This window comes from Halichoeres trimaculatus, unplaced genomic scaffold (genome assembly GCF_033239565.1).
Source record: "Halichoeres trimaculatus isolate MK-OKI-2021-1 unplaced genomic scaffold, fHalTri1.1 fHalTri1_scaffold_13, whole genome shotgun sequence".
NCBI classification, from domain to species: Eukaryota; Metazoa; Chordata; class Actinopteri; order Labriformes; family Labridae; genus Halichoeres; species Halichoeres trimaculatus.
In genome coordinates, this window is record NW_027437191.1 from 26448389 (window position 1) to 26469462 (window position 21074).

Below are 21074 nucleotides of genomic sequence, written 5' to 3' on the forward strand. Positions count from 1 at the left end.
TGCTGTACGTCAGACCGAGAGCGCTAATCAATACGAACAACACAGGGAAGAGTTTAACTGTTACGCAACCTCATTATCTGAAGGAAGGGAGGGAGGATGGGAGGGAGGAGGGGGAAGGATTCCAGCGTTACACCAATGTCAGCAGAAGGGCAGGCTTCCTGTTAGCAGCAGGAAATTAGCTCAGATAGCTCAGCTGTGGAAGGGAATCTGACAGACACACAACTTCAGACTGTAACAACAAACCAGGGTCAGACACCCATACACACACTGACTCACACACACATTGACGCATGGTAATATGATGTTTTCTATACCTCAACAGAGAATCACTGATATTCACTACAGTAATTCCTTTGGTGATTAAAATATAGGTCAAATTATTACCTTAATTATTGTAATTCACCTTAAATAATATATATCTTTACTAATCACTGTCAACTTACTGAAAACCTGATTTAGTGTTTTTGTCTTATTTTTTTTAGTAAAAATGGTCTTTCTTTTTAGACATGACCGATGCCAGTTTTACCTGGCAAGTCCAGATTGTTTGATTCCAAGATACTAAAAGACAAAAATGAAGCCTGAATTGCAATTAAGGAGTCAAAAATAAATATATAAATGAAAAATAAAATAAAATAAAATAAAATAAAATAAAATAAAATAAAAAATAAAATAAAATAAAATAAAATAAAATAAAATGAAATAAGATAAATTAAAATAAAATAAAAGAATAAGATTAAATAAAATAAAATAAGAAAATAAAATAATAATATAATTGTAAAAATAAAAGGAAAAAGAAAAAAATCTGCTGATGAGGTAAAAAAAAAAGTTATGAAGGGGCTACACATCTGCAAAGAAACTTCACATTTTAGGACACACAGTAACCTGTCACAAAGGAAGGGCCTTAAAAACAGACTGTATGTTGTATTTTAGTTCACTTTTATTCTGGTTATTACGGTAATTTTACGGTAATTTTGTATTATAACACTGACATGATGGAGATCGTAGAAACACCATTTGACGAATGACTAAATCTAGCAAATCAAGAAATAAGCACAAATGAATCATCAGAATTTTTTACCATTACATATGTATTAAATAATTAATCGTTTTCTCTAAAATTTTCATGTTTTCTCTTTTATTCTAGTCAGTCATTATGATGAACTAAAAAGCTGTGAGTTCTCGCTTCGCATTTCATCATCATGAAGTTTTTCTCCTCTTTTTCAAAAATTGAATCAAACTCATTTAAGCTTTCTTCCTCTCTTTATTTTTCCACTTCAGCTGCGCTTGTTTTTCAGATCTCGACCTCATGATGACTGATCTAACCCCCCTTCTTCAGGAAATTAAAGAAGGAAAAAACAAATAGTTAAAGGAGAGCTAGTAAAACCGTTGTCGAGTCACCGTCTGCTTCCCGAAACAAAACCAAAACAGGTTGTTTACCACCGAGAACCCGGAAAACCTGGAGCATGTCGGAAAACCTTAACGGGGGAATTCCACATGCGACCACCTGGATCTGCCCAGTGAAACCACAGCAGTTCATGGATGCCAGTTTAACCTGCAAAACCTACCCTGTGAGCTCAGAGAAGTGCACAAGCAGAAAACCAGGAGAGAGGAGACTATAGATGGATGAAATAAAACCCTGAAGCTGAAGCGTGAGTTGTCCTGAAGTAACTCGGCTGCGAACTCACAGATTATTCAAACACATTATCTTTGAATAAATACAGAAGCTACACAACAAACCCTCAGTCTGAACACTGAGTTCGCTCTTTGTTGGCGTGCTCATGCCTGGTTGCTCCTTGACCTCATATTTCCTGCGTGACCTGAAGGTAGCGCTGGATAAAAACTTTTCACTGTGGATAAAAAAATCTTCCACACATCCAGGTCAGAGAAAGGATCCCCGCTCTGCTTCTACAGACATCTCTAAAGTCTGAATATTCAGCCACTTCCTGCTGATTTTGCACAGCGACCACAGAAAAGCAACGGACAGGAAAAAAAGAGCTGTGAAAAGATGTGTTGGGAAATGAAGTTTATCTGTGTGAGATTCCTCCAGTCTGCCATGAAAAGTCTGCAGTTATCTACACTATGGTACTGCAGTGTCGTATCTTGGACACAGGGGGTGCTGGTGATGATGAAGAAGATAATGATAATAATGAGGTGAACTCAGGTGAAGCCATTAATCTCCATCGATTTCTCACGTTTTTATCGATCACAGAAGAGGAAATGGACAAGGACGAGAGAGGATGTTTTAGATGCAGGAGATAAAAATACAAGAGAAACACACACATTCTCTCTCACACACACACACACAAACACTTGTAGTTCTGGCTGCACCTTTAGCTTTACTGTGATGCAACAGCTCAGGGAGGGCAAGGAGAGGCCAAACTCTACAAATCTGGCTTTTCTCCACACACTCTTTCCCCCTCTCTCTCTCTTTTACACACATACGCACGCACACACACACAAACACACACGCTCTCTTTGCAGCTTTCTGCATTGCTGTTGCACCATTCAGCATCAAATATGCATCAAATTATATAAGAGAGGCTCTTATGTAACAGACTCTATCCCCTTCCATATCCCAGCGTGTGTGTGTGTGCGTGTGTGTGTGTGTGTATTCATGCTGAGGTCTAATGAAGCCATCTTTTGCAGGGGCAAAACACAGAAACAGAGAGAACAAGTCAGGAGGAGAGAAAGGCTAAATATAACTCTGCTGGCCCTGAGCAGCATCCGAGGAAGAGGAGGAGGAGAAGAAGAGGAGGATGGAAGAGGAAGAGGAGGATGAGTAGCTTCCTTTTGTTCATGTTCAAAGTTTCAGATTGGTGTTGTCAGTCCAATGTTTTCTCCTATTTTTATCCTCAGTTAACAGAGAGAGTTCACTTCCTGTGACTCAAACATCCAACCAATAACTTTCACTGACACAGTCTGTTTCTCCTGGACGTAGAGCCAGGATTTCAACCTGACAACCAAACCTTAGAGACCCTTAGAGACCCAGAGAAAGCAGATGTGACTCTAACTTGTAGTTTGGAGCTGTGAAGTGAGCACAAACTTGATCCACCTTCCTTAGAAGACACTGACCCACAGAGACCCGCAGGTTCAGAAGCGTCAGTGACTCTCCAGCCTTCCTCCAAAGCTGAGATCAGATGAGAAACTGTTAGAGGTGAGTATTGGTGAGAACCTCACGGTACGATACACATCATGATACTAGGTTTCCACCAAGCAGTCCAATTCGGTTCAGTACTGTTTGGTACAGATAAGTCTGATCCTGTTCACGATTCCACAGCAAAACTGTGCCCTCTGTGGTAGGCGCCGTGTAAGCTGGATGCCGAAAGACAAAGCTGTTAAACAATAGCATGACACCGTAGCAGCACGACACAGTTTACCCCACTAACAAATCCAACGAAGAAGAAAAACGCGACACAGTCAACAAAGAGCACAGACGGAAGACATGCAGCATTTCGTCCTCTCTGTGATTGGCATGTAGCTCTTTGATACAAAGTGCAACCAAGCTTTGTTTCAGAGAAGTCTGTGTGCCGCCAGGAGAAATACAGCCACTTTCAGGGTTGGTGACAATTCTTTTGACCAATCAACAGTCTGCAGTGTTTTAGCTCCACCTTCCGAGAGCGGATTGGTTCAGTCTAGCGCCCATACGAATGGGTCTTAAAAAGTGGGACGGCTTGGCCTGGTTATTTGGGGATCTGTTCCGGGATAAGTCACAAATCCCGGCACAAAATGCCAAATGTGTGCCGTACCGAGACGAACCGAACCAGTCTGTTCGGTGGAAACGCGGCTATAGACTGTAAAAAAAATGACGTAATCTTGCTCCGCTCTAAGTGAGGTTGCCACAAAACTGCTCCCTCTAGTGGCTGAGTGCAGTATAGGTAAAAAAAAATCCATCTCCCCAGCCATTCCAGATGAACTGTGGTCAAACTTTGTGTTCAAGTCCTTTTTTTTCTGAAAAGTTTCTTTGTTATTAGTTATAAGAGGTTAAAAACAAGGTTTTACTTCACATGTAACAATGATTAATAGCAGACATTCTTGTGCATTTCTCTCTGGGATTGTAAAATACATCAGGAGGGAGATTCAAGAAGAGATTAGACTCTCGAAAGAAAAAAATTATTATTATTTTTGTCATCCAGCTCCACTCAGATTCTCCCAGAATCCCTTACAGTCTTTACTGTGCAGACTCTGGCTACACAATGGCTGTAACAGAGGTATTTTGGCTTCAAAACTGTACAATGGTAAATTACAGAGTCACGCTGTCCACTTTATTTACAGTCTATGGGTGAAAAAAATTCTAATATTGCACAAAACATGACTATGATTAGTATTTTATCACTCTACTACACTGTAAAAATTAAACATTAAATGATTTAAAACCAACTAAACAAATTTTTATTTTAACAAAATTATTAAAAGGTGTGATGATAATCCTCTGGAGAGGTGAGGACTGTTGGTGTTGAATAAATGAGGAAGTCCTCTTCAGCTCAGCTCCTTAGCCTCAGACTCCAACATGTAAACTATAAATATCACCCCCCACCCTCAGGCTCCAACAGAAAAATCCTCCACCACACGGCGTCCTCTCTGCCCCACGCAGGAATCCACAGCCCCACATCCAGCCCACCATCCAGCCCGCCGCAGACCGAGTGGGAAACCTTCAACGGTCTGAGGTCGGCTGAGAGAGACGGAGATAAATTACAGAGCTTGGTTTGTTGGAGCGAGGACAGAGCGAGTGTGAGAGGGTTCATGTTCAGCAGTGTCTGCACACACACTCACACACATACATGTGTTCTTACATACACACGTCTGAGTCTGCAGATTCTTCTGTCTGAAACATGCCTCATTATCTGATTTTTTTTACGAGGGAGCCCGTCAAAGAGCAATAAAGGTTTTATACACGAGACGGAGGTTTGAGGAGTGTTTCAGACTCTGTGTTTTAGGCTCTTAGAAAATTGACCCCACTTGGACGGATCCTGCGGGAAAATGGTCTCCTTTAAGTTCCTCACAGTTAATGATTGTCCTCATAATAAAAAACAGAGTTCTGTTTCCTGTCAGAGCTCTGTGGTCCTCTGAAATAAACCTGTAGGGATGAGTCAGAGCTTTAATCCAGCTGCTATCCCGCTTTTCTTTCACTCGTTTGGAGGAACGTCTCATATTTACATCTTCAACCAGACCTCTGAATAAATCTGCATAAATATTCAGCTGAACATCTCCAACTTTAACATCCACAGGGAATTAGATCAATGAGGGAAAATTACTGATGACACACACACACACACACACACATAGAGAGAGAAAGAGGCAGGCGCTGACAGCTGCTTCTGATCCTCATGTGCAGTTTTAAGTTAAGAGAGAGGTCCAACATCAGCCAGACAGCAGACAAATCCTGTCAGTGTGTGTGTGTGAGTGTGTGTGTGACAGCATGGAAACACACACCTGTGCAGGTGCTTTGAAAAAAAACAGCGGCGTCTCTTAATTTCACTTCCTATCACTTGAAAGACTCAGAGAGCAGAGAGATCGCTCAGCTGACAGACGGAGGACGAAGGAGGATCTTTTTGGAGTCTTTAGGTGTCTTCTGGCACATCAGGATGAAAGGAGGAGAGAAGGTGAAAAGGAGGAGGAGGAGGAAACGGGAGGAAGGACAAGAGATTAGAATAAAAAAGGGGATGTGGAGGTAAAACAAAAGGAATGAGTGAAGGAGAAAGAAAGAAAGAGCAGATAAGGGAGAGTAGGAGACAAAGGAGACAAAAGATAAGGAAGGAGCAGTAGAAAGAAGAGATGATGATACAGAAAAAAGTGCTGAAAAAGGAGACAAAGGAAGCAAGAGAAGGGAGAAGAAAATAGGAAAGGGAGAAGAAGAGCAGATGAAGGATGAAGAGGTAGAGGAGAAGAAAAGGAGAAGGAAGGGACACAGGAGGAAGGAGAGGAAAAGAGAGGAGAGGAGAGGAGAGGAAACCGAGGAAGAGGAAACAGGAGAAAGAAAGATGGAGAAACAGAAGAGGAAAAAGTGGTGAAAGTATTGAGGAAGAGGATGGAGAGGAGGAAAAGATGTGACACTTTTTGTTGAGGTTTTCCAGATGTTTGACGTCAGAATCAGTGAATCTCTGATGATTCAAAGTTAAAGATTTAACTGTCAAGGGTTTGGGTTAAAGTTTTAATATGACAGAGAAACTTCAGACATTAAACCTTAGATTTAAAAAAAAAAAAAAAAAACACCTTAAGATGATTCTCTGGTTTTCCCTGCGCTGAGCCGGACAGGAAAATTGATCCTGTGCAGCATTCAGAGGCTTCACTTTGAGTTTAGAATTTAACATCAGAATAAAGAGCTGGAAGAAAACATTCAACTGGGTCCAAATATTTAACTTGGGCCTCTAGCTGATGTTTCTTCATGCCCATGAAAAGTTCATTTTTTAAGTCACGGAGGAGAAGTAGAAGGAGGATTCATTAGCCTCCTCCCCCCCCTTTTCAGGTACTGATGCTGAATTTGTTTCTCCTCTGACAGCTCATTAGAGGTATATGAAACTCAGGAGGACGTCTTTTCAGGTCACACCAGCTTTACTTCCTCTCTTTGAAGCACTAAATCTTAGCCTGCTAGCTGTAGTTAGCATGTGCTAATCCCTCTTTGTATGATGGACATGAGGCTGAGGGTGCTAGCACAATGTGCTAACTCTAAGCCTTAATACTCTGAGTCTGAGTGAGCTAGCCTGAGGCTAATCGCTCTTAGTGCCAAACATGTAGAGTTAGCTCTGAGACGGCTAGCGTCTGTAGCAGCGGGCTAATCCAGGAGGATACAGGAACAGACCCAATCCCACTCTCTCCTCAATGTGTCAGTTTACCAGGAAGAGATTAAAAAAGGAGAGAGGAGGGGAGAGATGTGGGCTTATCAGTGTGAAAATAAAAACATTCAGTTTCTAGTCCTGTCGAGATTTTAACTCTTTTTGGGATGAAGAGGAAAAGAAACGATGAGGAGAGAAAAGCAGGACAAGGTGATGAAGAATAAGAGGCCAGAGAAGAGACGAGACAATGGAGGACAAAAAGGGGAAAAAAAGCAGAAGAGCAGAAGAAAGATGTGAGATGAAAAAACATCAGAAAATGATGAGAAGAAGAAAAAGAGGCCAGAGAAGGACGGGATGATGGATGACAAAAGAAAAAGAAAAAGAGGGAAATAAGTGGGGATACAGGAAGGAAAAACAAAGAAAAACTGTGACCAGATTGATAAATAACAGAAGCATGGGAAACAGCAAAAAAGACAGATGAGAAAAAGAGGAGGCTAGAGAAGAAGGAACAGATGATGGAGAACAGAGGCAAGAAAATCAGAAAGGAGAAAGCAAAACACCAAAAAAAAGAAGCACTGGTACAACAAAGACGAGAAGAAGAAGAAGAAGAAGAAGAAGAAGAAGAAGAAGAATCTATCAAAAAATGATGGGGAGAGTAGGGAGAAGAGGCCAGAGAAGAAGGATGGGACAGTGGAGAAAACATACGGAGAGAAAGAGACAAAGCAGAGCAACAAAAAAAGAGCAAAACAAAGAAGCACTTGGAAAAAATGGATGAGGGAAAACAGAAAAAGACTGACGAGAAGAAGAGGAAGGAGTGTAAAGAAATCAAACAGAGAAGAGTGAAAGAGCGGAGACATCATTCTCTATTCCTCAGGATTAAAAGCAGCTGAGGTTTCAGGGCCAGACACACACCTGAGGGCTCCTGACTCCTGTGTGAGGACAGGAAGTGATGTCATCCCATCTGAGAGAGGGAGAGTGTGTGTATAAGTGAATCTGAAGCACCTGCTGCCCTCTCCCTCTCCTTCTGTGCAGAAAATCACAGCCTTCAGTCTGACACCTCCTCCTCCTCCTCTTCCTCTTCCTCCTACTCCTCCTTCTTCCGTCCCTCACACGGCACTCTCTCGATCCTCTCTGTTCTTCTTCTACTCTCTTTTTCTCCATCTCTCGCTCTGTTTGTCAGCAGGAAGCAGTGCTCAGCAGAGGAGAGACACCTGTTCCTCTCTGGCAGAGGAGATGGAGGAGGGATGGAGGGATGAAGGGGTGACAGCAGGCAGAGGGAAATGACAAACAGAGAGGTGAAAAGGCGTGTGACCATGATGAAGAAGAGATGGTAAAAAGAGAGGATGAAACAGGATGTTAGATGGAGGAGAAATGTTTGAGGAGGTGGGAGAGAAATGCAAATAGGAGGAGGTATTTTAGGGGAAGGATGAAGACAGAAACTGAGGGGGGGAGGGATAAAGATGCAGAGATGATGAAGAGATGAAAAAGTGGGAGATGTGAAACTGTTCAAAAGATGACAAGTGAAGGATGGTGAAGGGAAGAAGTTGGTTGGAGGAGGTGATGACACAAAATTACAACCCCCTTCTCCTCCTTATCTCTTGACCTTGTCCTCTTTCCATTCATCCCTCCATCCTCCTCACACAAACATCCTGTCGTCCTCTGAAAGGTTCATCATCTGATGCTCTGAGCATCTTTGTGTTTGAGAAGCTCCGAGGTCAGATCCATGAATGAGAGCAGAAACACGTCAAACTACGACACAACCATCCGTCATGGTCCGTCAGACGGAGAGAAAAACTGAATTTCATGACTTCATTCAAAGCAAACAGACTTATCAGTCCGTATACAGTTTCTAACCCCACACCAGCCTGACTGAACCTGATGAAATGGTCCAGCCTTGAGTCTCAGGAGGCGACCCAGCACCATGACAACCTCTCAATTTTTAAAAAGACTCTTATCATCATTGTCAGTTATAGTACCAGCTAAAGGTAAAATCCAACTGATGCATAGTGCCAACCCTCTACTTTTTCTTCTCCTTCTTTCGTTATGGCTCTTTTGGTTCATTACTGCCACCTAATGAGTTGGAGTGTGGAGCAGCATTGTTTCCAAAACTACAACACTTCTTTTTAATGCTCTGCAGGGAAGTAATGAGAATAAAATGAGACTAAGTCTTATCACTTCACCATCTCACAGGTATCTGTACCCTTCTATAAACTTTATTAAATCCACAAGAAAAAACTGTTTAACTTTTTAAACTATATGTTTATGATACAGGTGCAGCTTTTCTGTCAGCTTCGCCCTCTCCTCTCTGAAAACAGCCTCAGTCTGCTGAGAGGAAAAACAACAACAGGCAAAAACACACCAGAGCTGGCTGCAAGCACAGGTACATAAATGCACACACTGAGTCACCTCTGAAATGTGTATTCTGTCTCAAACTTGTGCACACACACACACACACACACACACACACACACACACGTATAAACACACACATGGAGCCTGTACAGGAAGCGTGCAGCCTGCAGAGACAACAAAGGCCTCATTTGCATGAGAAACATCGCGGAAGTGAAACTAGAGCTCCTCCTGCTCCTACAGTTTGTGTAGAGTCAAGGCTGCACACACACACACACACACACACACACACACACACATACACACACACACACACACACACACACACACACACACACACACACACACACACACACACACACACACACACACACACACTTCTTTCCATGACATTTGAATGCACAAACAAAGAGGCCCGTGGACTTCTGGTTACCTAAAGGAAGCAGGAAGCAAACTAACTGCTGTTGTCATGGTAACAGTCACATCCCATAATGCTATTCAAATTCTGCCGCTCTGTTATCTCACTTAAGGCCCTCTCTCTATCTCTCACACACACACACACAAACACACACCCAGACACAGACACAGACACTGACACAGACACACACACACACAGACACACACACACACACACACACACACACACACACACACACACACACACACACACACACACACACACACATGTTCAGAGTGGAGGAGATGCTCACCCAAAGGTTCATTTGGACACAGCTATGAGTCAGCTCACATGATCGTCACTGCATGTGTAAGTGTGTGTGTGTGTGTGTGTGTGTGTGTGTGTGTGTGTGTGTGTGTGTGAGTGTGTGTGTGTGTGTGTGTGTGTGTGTGATGCCATCAAGGGCACAGCTTGCATCCATCCATACCAAGCCGTGGTCACCATAGAAACAGATCATACACTTCTTCTTCCTGTCCACCTCCTTACTCTTTCTCCTCTTCCCTTTATTCCAGCATACTATTGTGTGGGAGGTGTGTGTTTGTGTGTTTGTGTGTGTGAAAAATAAACTGTGTGTGGAAGTGTGTATGTGTGTGTCTAAAGGTGTTTGAGTTCACTTCCTGGTCTGTTTTTTCGACCAATCAGAGAGCAAAGTCTGATGCTCTGTATTTTTCTGTTTCTCCGTTATCGTACGGACTCTCTGGTTTCCGTGGTTACCGCATCCATTTGGTCCTCTACCTCTCTTTTTCTTTCTCTTTCTCTCTTTTTCTCCTCTTCCAGTCTGAGAGATTTCTGGTGTTTTTTTAGAAACATCCTGTCATTCATCCATCACCAGTTCTTCCTCACCCTGTCCAGACCTGTTAACCCTGAATGAGTATATCTCCTCCTCTCCTTCTCTCCCTCCATCCAAACAGATTCTGACATTTTCCAGCACTAATCCTCCTTTTTTGCTTCGCACAGACTCTTGGAGATCTCAGCCAGCTGTCTCCTTTATTTCAGATTTCTTTTATCTCCTCTGTTGGAGTTAAAGCATTAATATAACAGGTGGCAGCAGTGCTGTGTCTCTGCTCCCCAAAATAAAACAAGAGGAAGAAGAAAAAAAGAGGAGCCAAGACAATGTTAGTGAGCCAGTTTGTCTCAGAGACAAGGAGGGAAAGACATTCTCTCCATGTCGTCTGCAGAGACCTCAGGTTAATGATCTCTTTAACCTCTGGGCAGCAGATACACATGGGCTTAAAGAGATGTTCAGCACAGAAACCAACCTCACCTGAACTCAAACGAAGACACATCTGTGTGCAGAGACCTGCTAAACTTGTACAATTTTTTGGTGTGGGGGCAGAAAGTCTTAAAGTCTGAACAAGTTCCTTCCTTACAAATACACATATAGACACACACAAACACACACATAGCATGAGTGTAGTAGCAGAGTGTGTGTGTGCAGTCTGCAGGCGTTGACGCACTTCCTGTTCACAGCTCTGTTGTGTGTTAGTGTGTGATGTGTGTTTTTTTCAGAGATGACACCGTAGGAAGTTTAAAACCCCACATTTGAGCTCTGAGGTGCAGATAGTGATCTGTGCATGATCTATTTCAGTGCACGGTCTGACTCAACCACACACACACACACACACACACACACACACATGTGCACAGGAACACATATGTGCACATGTGGAGGAGGAGAGAGTGTTTGATGACATAGTTCATCTCAACCTTGATGCGAGGCCGCTTGTTTCGCAGGAAGAGGAAGTGACTCAGGTGACACACACACCTGCTCTCACACACACTGTTACACTATCTGTTCTACTGGCAGTCATCTAAAAAGTAAAAGGCCTCTGCGTGTAACCTGCTGTCTTACATCTGTCTGTCTCTTCAAGCCTAATCTTCGGCACAGCAGCCGTTACACAACTCTCCTCTCCGTGAATAATCTGTCTGTGGAGCCGTTTATAGCTCCGCTTTAAAACACTCTCCTAATCTTCCTGCATCAACAATCTTATATGATTTAAAAATGTCCTATTTTCATCACATCAGAACGATTATTCTGTTAGACACACCATGTTTTCTGGGAACCTCTGCGTCACTTTGTCGTCACCAGAAAACAAGCCAACATGTTGAGCATCATGTTGGGATGAAAACAGGAAGATTATTAGACAAAGACGACACAAACACGTCATAGAGCTCTTAAAATCCAGCGTGAACCAAAGGCTGAGCTAATGTTTGACTTGAATAATCCCACACATAATCTCACTGAAAGATGACCTTGATTATTACCAATGTACTATAAAATTATCATGAATGTTGTAGAAATCTCATGTTGGAGGGATGGGACCTCAAAAACTAGGTCTGCCTATAGCTCCTCACACCTTGACAAGCTTCTAGAGGGCTGGCCAATCAGAGTGAAGGGGCTTTGTGGAGCAGGAAGCCTTAAAGAGACAGCAGCTAAAACAAAGTGTTTCAGACAGAGGCTGAATGAGGGGATTTGAAACACCAGAGAGAGAAAAGTAAAGATTTTTTGAGCTTTAAATAATGTAAAAAAAAAAAAACTACAGGGGCACCAGAGGGACAGAATAAAGCACGTTTTGAAAACACAAGTGCTGACGGACAAGGAAGCCAAACCCTCACAGAGGCATACCAGACATGGATCTGGTGGAAATCTAGCTGCAATTCAGATATTTTAGATCGGCAACTACTCTTCAATGTTTCTGCTACTTCCATAACCATTTTCTTTAAATCAGCGTCACAACCCCGCCTACTTTTGAGTCTCTTTGTTTCTAAACAGTCACTGTGTCTCTCCATCTTTCATCCCTTTGCAGCTGAAGTTGTGACTGATCATCATCCTGCTGTCAAGATTGAATCGAACATCATTGAGAAGCCATTGTGAATATATTATATAGAATCTGTCTCATTCCACCTTGAAGCCTCTAACAGGGTCACAGGTGAAACCGGTTGAACTCAGAGCCTCACAGTCGTCTCTGAGGACCGTTACATCCGAGGCTGCAGCTACAACACACAGGAGAGGGCACTTAATGCACAAGTTTTCATGATGGCGCCCTGCTTTTTTCATTTACACCCTCAGCCGAGGTCACACCTCCACTAACCACGCTGGATGGTTTCCCCGGCAACCAGCCAGGAGGAAACAGTGGGAGTGATTCTGTTTAAATGAGAGCGGCTGTCTAAGCGTCTGTTTCTCTGTGTAAGTGAGCCTCTCCCTCTGAGAACAAAGCATCAGACATCTCAGGTCAGACCCATGGAGATTATTACAACTAAGGGTCTCATCCAGGGCTACTTAAGGGTTTCTACCTTCAACTTCTCCAACATGAGCTCCTGGAGTCTGAACCATATCCACCAAAACGTCAGCAAAAGCAGGAGTTCTTGAATTCTGTGATTAAGGAAATCCATCCCATGATCTTAGAAATTCTGTCCTCCTTTTCTGTCCATCTGTTCTTCCCATGTCCTTTTTTCCGACCTCAGTCTTATATACATCTTTGGAGCAGTTTTCATCTCCTCTTTAGGACAGACCTGACAAAGTACCACACTTAGCGTCTTGAGATTTATAGCTCTTACCTGGTGTAGCTGTTTGCCCACTGGTCCAGTTTAACTCCACTAACTGGCTGCAGCCCCTGAGGGAGAGAAAGAGAAAGACAGAGAGGGTATGATACTGTTTGTAAACCTTGATGTTAACACTCTGAGTCCTGTCAACAGACAGTTTGCATCCTGGACCAAGTCCTGTGGCCTGTTGCAGCTGTTAGGAGTAGGTGGTGTCTTAGCTTAAGGTGCTAAACTCTCACGAAAACACAGACAAGGAGCTTAAAGCAGGTGGAAAACAGCCTGCAAACACTGCCCATTCAAAATAATGAGACATGACAGAGCTAGGTGTGAGGTTAAAGAGATAAATTCAGCTTACAATGGAAATATTTAGCTCAAACTGTTAGCAGAGCATCATCTCTGTCAGATAGTCTATTTAAACTATAGACCATATTTCAGCTTAGCTTAGCTTGGCTTGAGCAACACTGGAGCTGGTGTTTCACAAAATGCCACAAGGCTCAGGAGATTCATCATTCATCACTTTATTTTAGGACAAAAGAAGTATTTATCCCAAAACTTGGACCAAAAAGTTTAAAAAACATACTTTATCACTTAACCCTTCAAAGGAAAAAGAAACTGGCTTAGTCTGTTTGTAAAGGTAACACTGAACTTTTAACCTCAGCAGTCAAAGTTATTACACTGCAAAAACTGAAATCTTATCAAGTGTTTTTGTCTTATTTTCAGTAGAAAATGCCTTTTTAGACTTAATATCAGCCACATTCACTCGACCAGTCCAGAAAAATGTCTTATTTCAAGTCATTTAAAGACAAAAATGAAGTCTGAATTGCTTGTAACAAGTTAAAAACACCTGCCAATGGATCAAGAAAAAAGTTACTTGTATTAAGACAATATTTTAGTTTCTAGCAAATTTTCTAGCAAATCTTTCTTGTTCCATCGGCATATTTTTTAACTTGTTACAAGCAATTCAGACCTCATTTTTATCTGTCAATAACTTGAATCAAGAAGTTTTTATGGACTGACAAGTTGAATGTGGCTCATATTGAGAATAAGAAGACAATTTTGACTAATAATAAGACATAAACTCTTGATAAGATTTCAGTTTTTGCAGTGTGCAGTACATCCATTCACACCACGTCATGCCCACAGTGGATATCATTGGCTCTGGAGAGACCATAGATCAACCCATTTGGTCAAATTAGATGTCATTAAAAGGGCTACAATGTTGACACTGTAGTACTGGGATCTGAAACATCTCACAGAACATGGCTCTGTATACACATCGTCACCCTTTACGGAGTTAAAGAGGGGGGTATTGTGTTTTTTTTTTTTTTTTTAACACACTACTTCGTCTGATAAAATCTCTACTTTTTTACTCTGGTGTTTTTGAAAACTCTCATTTCAGCCTCTGTCTAAAACACTTTGTTTTAGCTGCTGTCTCTTTAAGGCTCCCTGCTCCACAAAGCCCCTTTACTCTGATTGGCCAGCCCTCGGGAGACCTCTTAGGGGGCAGCACAGACAAATTCAGGAATTTCTACAACCTATGAATACATTAAGTTTTCAATATATGCTCAGTCTGAACATCCAGCATTGGTACTACGTTTTGAAAAGACACCACACACATATACTCCTCTTTGTTTGTATGAAGACCATCCTTTAACCTTGTGGCTAACAGAATAAAACCCTTGGTTGTGACTGTCTCTGTGTATGAAAATCAGGTATTAAACTAACGACAGGATGAAAGAGAAGCGGAGAAGATTTTATAAAGAGGAGGAGTGACAGGCCGATCCTTTGGTTTTCTAAAACTTCACGAAACACTGCGACATCTTTGTAGTTTCCAGGCATGCTGTGAGCGATAGACACTGACATCGCCAACTCCGCAATAAACCCTCCGATAAACAAATAAAACCAAGCACATCCTGTTTGGAGCCTCAGATCTCTGGTGTCATCAGTTTGTCATCCTGGTTTTTATTTGTCTTTTGTCTCTTTATTTCTGTGGCTGTTTTTTTTTTAAGTCCACTGGGGTTTCTGATCGGTCTCAGGCAGACTTCTTTTCATCTGAAATGTTTTTATCTTTTGTAAAGATATGCAAATAACTCAACCTAAATCCACGGCTCTAACTGTGTCTGTGTCTTTATCCTGTTAGCACAAAGTCTGCAACGGGAGGTACAATCAGACTGCGAACAAAACATTAACGAGAAGGTGATATTCAAAGCTCATCTCTGAGATTTGGGGATATTTCTACACAATTACAACCCAAAAATGTTTTCCTCTCAATAAAGGGTGGAGTGATTTTGTAGCAGTTCGTTTTTGATGAACAACTTCATAAAAAGCAGGTTCCGGTTAGTTTGTAAAAAATGTCTCAGATCCTTTGATTTGCATTCCTCCCCTTGCGTGCTGTGCTGGTAAACATAACTGAATGAGAGCTTAACCTTTAGGTGGAGTTCAGAAACCATCCGGTGGTTCCCTCAGACTCACGAAGACTTTCACATTTCAGTCATATCTTGATTTCTTGTCGCCATAGAGTCTTCCTGTTTTGGTATCAGCCTACTGATGTGTTGGCTTCTCCTCCTATGACTGTTAAAGTTAGCGGCTCTACATTCACAGCCAGCTTTTTAATCACACTGAGGCTTCTGGGAACATGACATGGTGTTGTCTCAATACGAGCTAAAAGAGGAACAAACTTATGAAAGGTTAGATAAGATAAGACAGGGGATAACATGTTATTAAATCCGTGATATTATGTCATTCTACTGGATCTTAATCCTCCCAGTCCTCTTAGAGTCAAGATATTTTAGGAAGACAGCGAATAAACATTGATGATTGTGTTTCATATGAATTTGTGCTTCTCTGTTTACAAGTAGATCAAAGAGATAAGTTCAGATTCCTAAAAATTTGTTTCAAAATGAAAGATCAAATAATCCAGGGAGTCATTTGACTCATGGTGTAAGTGTGGCCGCATGTACAGAGGCTATAGTCTTCCTCACAGCAGTCATGGGTTGGACCCAGCCTGCAGCATAGGGAGCAAACATATGGACTGTTTTCCAGCATCTATTCATTCTGAAGGAAGCAATAAAACATAAAGTACCTTTTTAAAACATAAATCATGAGACACATCGAGCTTGCTGCAACCATTGCATCAAACCTTTATCTATAGACACGTTAAACTATCACAAACCAAAACAGAGTTCTGTGAAGTTTCCCTTAGTTTTGACTCATCCTCTTCTTATTCTCCTCTTTTTCCCTCATCTCCTTTTGTCTTTTCAATCTTTTCTCTCTTCTGCCAACCAACTTTCCCTCCTTCCTTATGTTTTCTTGTTTCTACCTCCTCTCCTCTTCTGAAACACTTGTCTGTTTGTCTGTGAATAACATATCTCAAAAAGTTTAAAAACAGATCTTGATGTAATATTCAACAAATGTTCAAAATGGAATAAAGAAGAAGTAATTGAATTTTGGAGGTGATCCAGACCACCGTCTGGATCCAGGATTTTTTTTAAAGGATTCTTTATCATTGTGAGATAGGGAAGTTTTCACCATATGTGTATATAAATCCATGATAAATGGTTGGATTTAGGGATTTAGGGATTTAGGGATGCACGATATTATTGGCACAATATCGGTATCGGCTGATAAAGCTTAAAAACACGTTTATCGGTATTGGCAGATATGAAAATTTCTGCCGATATGCACAGCCAATAAGGTGCTATTCAGTTAGGATTATTACTATTTTCCATCTGAAAAATAAGCTCCTTAAATAAAATGTAGCACTTCATTTATTTGCACTGCAGAGCTCTGTGTCTGTCACCAGGTTGTTACAGTAGCTCTAAAATAATCAAATGCAACTTGGTTATGTTTAAAAATGCATTGTACATTTAAAGTTCTTGTGATCTAAAGAAATTATTTTTCTGTATTTCAATACTGAATGTCTTGAGTTTGAAAAAATAATACATTTCTTATTTATGGTAAAATCAAATGTTTTTTGTCTTGTTTAAGTGTGTTTCTTAAACAAATAAGACCGTCACAATAAGAGTAACATATAAATTCCAGTACAGGATAGACTTAGCTTTCTTTACAGTGAAAAAAACAAATAATCTTGTGATTATCGGTATCGGTATCGGCCAAAAGGGGTTTCAATATATCGGCATATCGGATATCGGCAAAAATCCAATATTGTGCATCCCTAGTTTGATTGCTTTGCAAAACAATACAAGATAAAGTCATGATCATTTCTGACAGATGTAAAAGTACAATCCAAATCAAGGCAATATTCTGGATACTAAGATCTGGAATATGAAATATGTACTGGGTCATTATAATTTTCGACACTGTCAGGAAACAAATTATCGTACAAACCTGCAACTAACACCAAATTGTAGCAGACAGTCTGCTGAACTGGAGTAGAACATTGAAGTAGGACTAAAGTGATGGTGACAATCACAATTTGCTTGACTTTCTTTCTTTTCTCTTTATCCTCCTTGTTGTCTCCTCCAGGTGTGTTGAATGAATTCAAAACGATCTACAGATCTATGAGTAGCTGGTCGATCGGCTTATTAGCGCTTTCTCCCTCTCTCCGTGTCTTAATAATTCAGCTGTCTCTGTCAGGCGTGCAGCCCCCGTGGTGCTCTCAGGTTCCTGTGGCGCTCTCAGGTGATCTCAGGTGAGACGCTCATTGTGGAGCAGCACAAAGCAGAGCGATGACTGAGGATCTGTTTGGAGGTTTGAATCCTCTCTGAGAGCTCTAAATCCACCAGAAATACTGAGTTGCTGAGAGCCTGCAGGTGCTTCAGGTGCGTCACGTCAGAGTGGAGCTGTTATTTCTCCGAGATAATCCAAACTGAGGCGTTACAATCAGAGCGAGAGAGGAAACAAACAGCGAGATGAAGCTCAGAGGGTGTTTGATCCTCTGTGAGCTGTTAAATCCAGAGAATAAGAGTTAAAAGAAACACAACATAAACTCTCTTTAGTTCACAGAATGAGCAGACTCACTCTATCAAAGGGCTGATGGTGTTTGTTAAATGTCCATACGTTTATGTGGTTCAGTCAGGTCTGCATGCAGTGTGTTATATTTGGTGGTATGGCTCTGTTCTGGGAGCTCCCTGCCCTCCCAAAGTGGAATGGCACTCATCTCAATAGAAATCCACATCAGGGTGTAAATCACATGGTGTCCTCTTTGATCTTCCTGCAAACTTGTTTTTAGAGCCCCCGGCTGGACCCCTCGTGGTTATACTCTTTAAAACTCCTCTTCAACCTCAGTTACATCACCTCCTAAAACCATCAACCAAGCTTCAGCTCAAAGGTTCGTTAGCTAAAACAGACTCAGTGCAGACATTGTCTCTGTCTCATCTTCAAACTGACACTTTTTCTTCAACCTCAGATGTTTTCTTTATTACAATTTACAATTATACTTAGCAGACGCTATTATCCAAAGCAACGTACAACAAAGAGTAGCTGGAGGGTTATGGCACTTTGCTTAAGGGCACCCCAACAGTGCTCAGGAAGTAATGCTAACATCTTTTCATTTGGTGGTTACAAACCCAAATCCCTGTGGACTGAACTACTCTCGCCCCTGTAGTACCCTCCATCCTGTTACCCTCTTCCAGTCTCACACCAGCTGAGTGATGTAAATGTCATCACTGAAGATATTTATGATGACTAATCTCCTCGCCGCCTAAAAGGAAATTCAAATTCAAGCTAACCAACAAGTCTGTAGGTCAGAAAACAGACGAACTGAGCACCATTTATAAAACGGCAGCACAGAGTCTGAAGGTCAACAGTCTGATCAGTTAGCAGAGCGTGGCTAACACTAGCAGAGCTAGCCACAGCAGCCTTCAGTCCTCCATTTATAGATCAACATGATAGCACCTTCATGTCTTTTTACATTGCACCATTTATAACTTAAGAACAGATAATTTTTACAGAAGGGTTTTTTTTGCTAATTTTAACCTCTGTTCTGGTTTAGTGTCTGTTTTTTTCAGAGAGAGTACAGTTAAAAAAACAGAGTCAAATTAATTGTATTCTTTGAAAGATGCTTTGTGGTAAAAGTCGATTCTGCTTCAGACAAACCAACCACGCAACAACATAAAATCTGTCATCTGTGACTGTTTACATCCAGGTGGTAGAGCTTTAGCATCAGGGCAGCAGAGCTACAGCTCCAGCTGCACTTGCTGCAGAGGGAGGCTGCACTTCAGCTCAGATATAACATAAGGATAAGGGTGGAACTTCAGACCTACAGTGAAAAAAATATTCATATTTGTTGTTATATTTTTAATGCTAGAGGCTGAGATCTGTGCCACTAGAAACTGAATTTTAAAGACTATATTGAAGTTGAAAAAGATGATTTGAATTCTTTGAAATTGTTTTCAGCTTGCTTGAAAATTCTAGTCCCTATATTGGTGCAACCACTATGTTATCTTCGTCTGTGAGGAAAAGGACTAGGTGCTGTTAATCTGGTTTACTTCAAACTTCAAATTACACACACCAATGTGAAGAGGATTTTAGTACATCGGTGATCTACTACTCTTCCTAACAGATGTGAAAGTCATAATGTTCGAGCCATTTCACATCCCATATCATAATTCAAATTCAGTTTCTAGTGGCACAAATCTCAGCCCATAATTTTGAAGGAAGGAATCCAGGAGGGTGTGGAGTGTTTCGGTTCTCTCTGCGGCTCACATGGAAAAGTTTCTAGGAATTCTGTGTGCAGTGAGTTCAGTCACAGTCGTCGTGCTGTGGGTCTTTAATCGTGTTGCAAAACTTTTTCCATTCCCAGATCTGAGGCTGGAAACCACGAGGTCACACTGACACACTTCAGCATTTTAGGACTTAAACAGAGGTGGCGCACGTGCATGCTATGAAAGCTCTGAAACTCTGCTGCACACTCTGTTTCCAACAAGACGTCAGAGTAAAGAGTGGAAGCTGTCTTTCTGTGAGCTAGCAGAGCCGCTCTCTTTGTTTAAACGCTGTCTTTTCCTTCTCCAGCTCTTTTGGCTCCCTCTGTCTCCTCTGGACCAGCTGCAGGTCGGCTCTGGTGGATCAGTCATTACCGTCCACGATGACACAAATCACTGAGGAATCAGCGCTGTTACATAACTGCTGTAATTGTTTCAGGCCTGCTGCTGTCCAGAGGTTGTGTGTCATGTTTTGGAAAGTGTCCCTCACACACACACACACATACACACACACCCGGCTCCCACAGGGCCTGAGTAATAAATTAATTGAATGTTTACTGCAGAAATCCGCTCACACCTCGTGCATGTTCTCCATACGCCTCTCCAGCCTGCTAACCGTGTGCGTGTTCCTGTGCATGTGTGTATGTTTGTGTGTGTGTACATGCTCGCTCCTACACACTACACCCTGATGGCCATCTGAGGTAGCGGCGCACAGATGGTACGTGGGACGGTCTCTTCCTCGTGCACACTTGCAGAAACGTTCGGCGCAGACACGTGCACACACAGCCGCGCACGCTGTGACGGTTTCTGACCTCACACACACACACACACAAACACACCAAGAAGTAGTTTCTCTGCTTGTTCTTTTGCAGGATTCATGAGCGCTTCTCTTCTTTAACTGCGCTGCTCGAACACATCTGTGTGTCTAAAAATACCTCCTTTAAAGCGTCAATCTCAGGATAAAAATAGCTGCAAACAATAAACCGTCTGTGAAAATCTGACATCTGATGTCTCTGTTCTGATCTGAAGTGATATTTATTTCTCTGCTGCATGCCTTCATGCCTTCTCTGTGTGTCTGTGTATGTGTGTATCTGTGTGTCCTGTGACATGTTAAACATCAGAGAGTCATGTTGGCAGCAGCCAGCTGGGCGGTTCACAGTCAGCTGTTCAGAGCCACACTCCAAACCCTCACACAGCCAGAGGTGTCCTCAAACATACAGTAGGGTTTGACCCTGACCTTTGACCTCTGATCTCTCTGTGAGGGCAGAGAGAGACTGAGAGCTGCAGGAATGA

The 21074-nt window shown here is 41.9% G+C and overlaps 1 protein-coding gene across 1 annotated transcript in view; it reads right to left on the reverse strand.

The window, feature by feature from the left end:
- hivep2a (HIVEP zinc finger 2a) overlaps positions 1–21074 on the reverse strand; it is a 108371-nt gene that overhangs the window by 85931 nt on the left and 1366 nt on the right. Inside the window, exon 2 of the mRNA XM_074684733.1 lies at positions 13135–13190. The gene's annotated coding sequence lies outside the window, so the exon portion shown is untranslated. The remainder of the gene's footprint in view (positions 1–13134; positions 13191–21074) is intronic.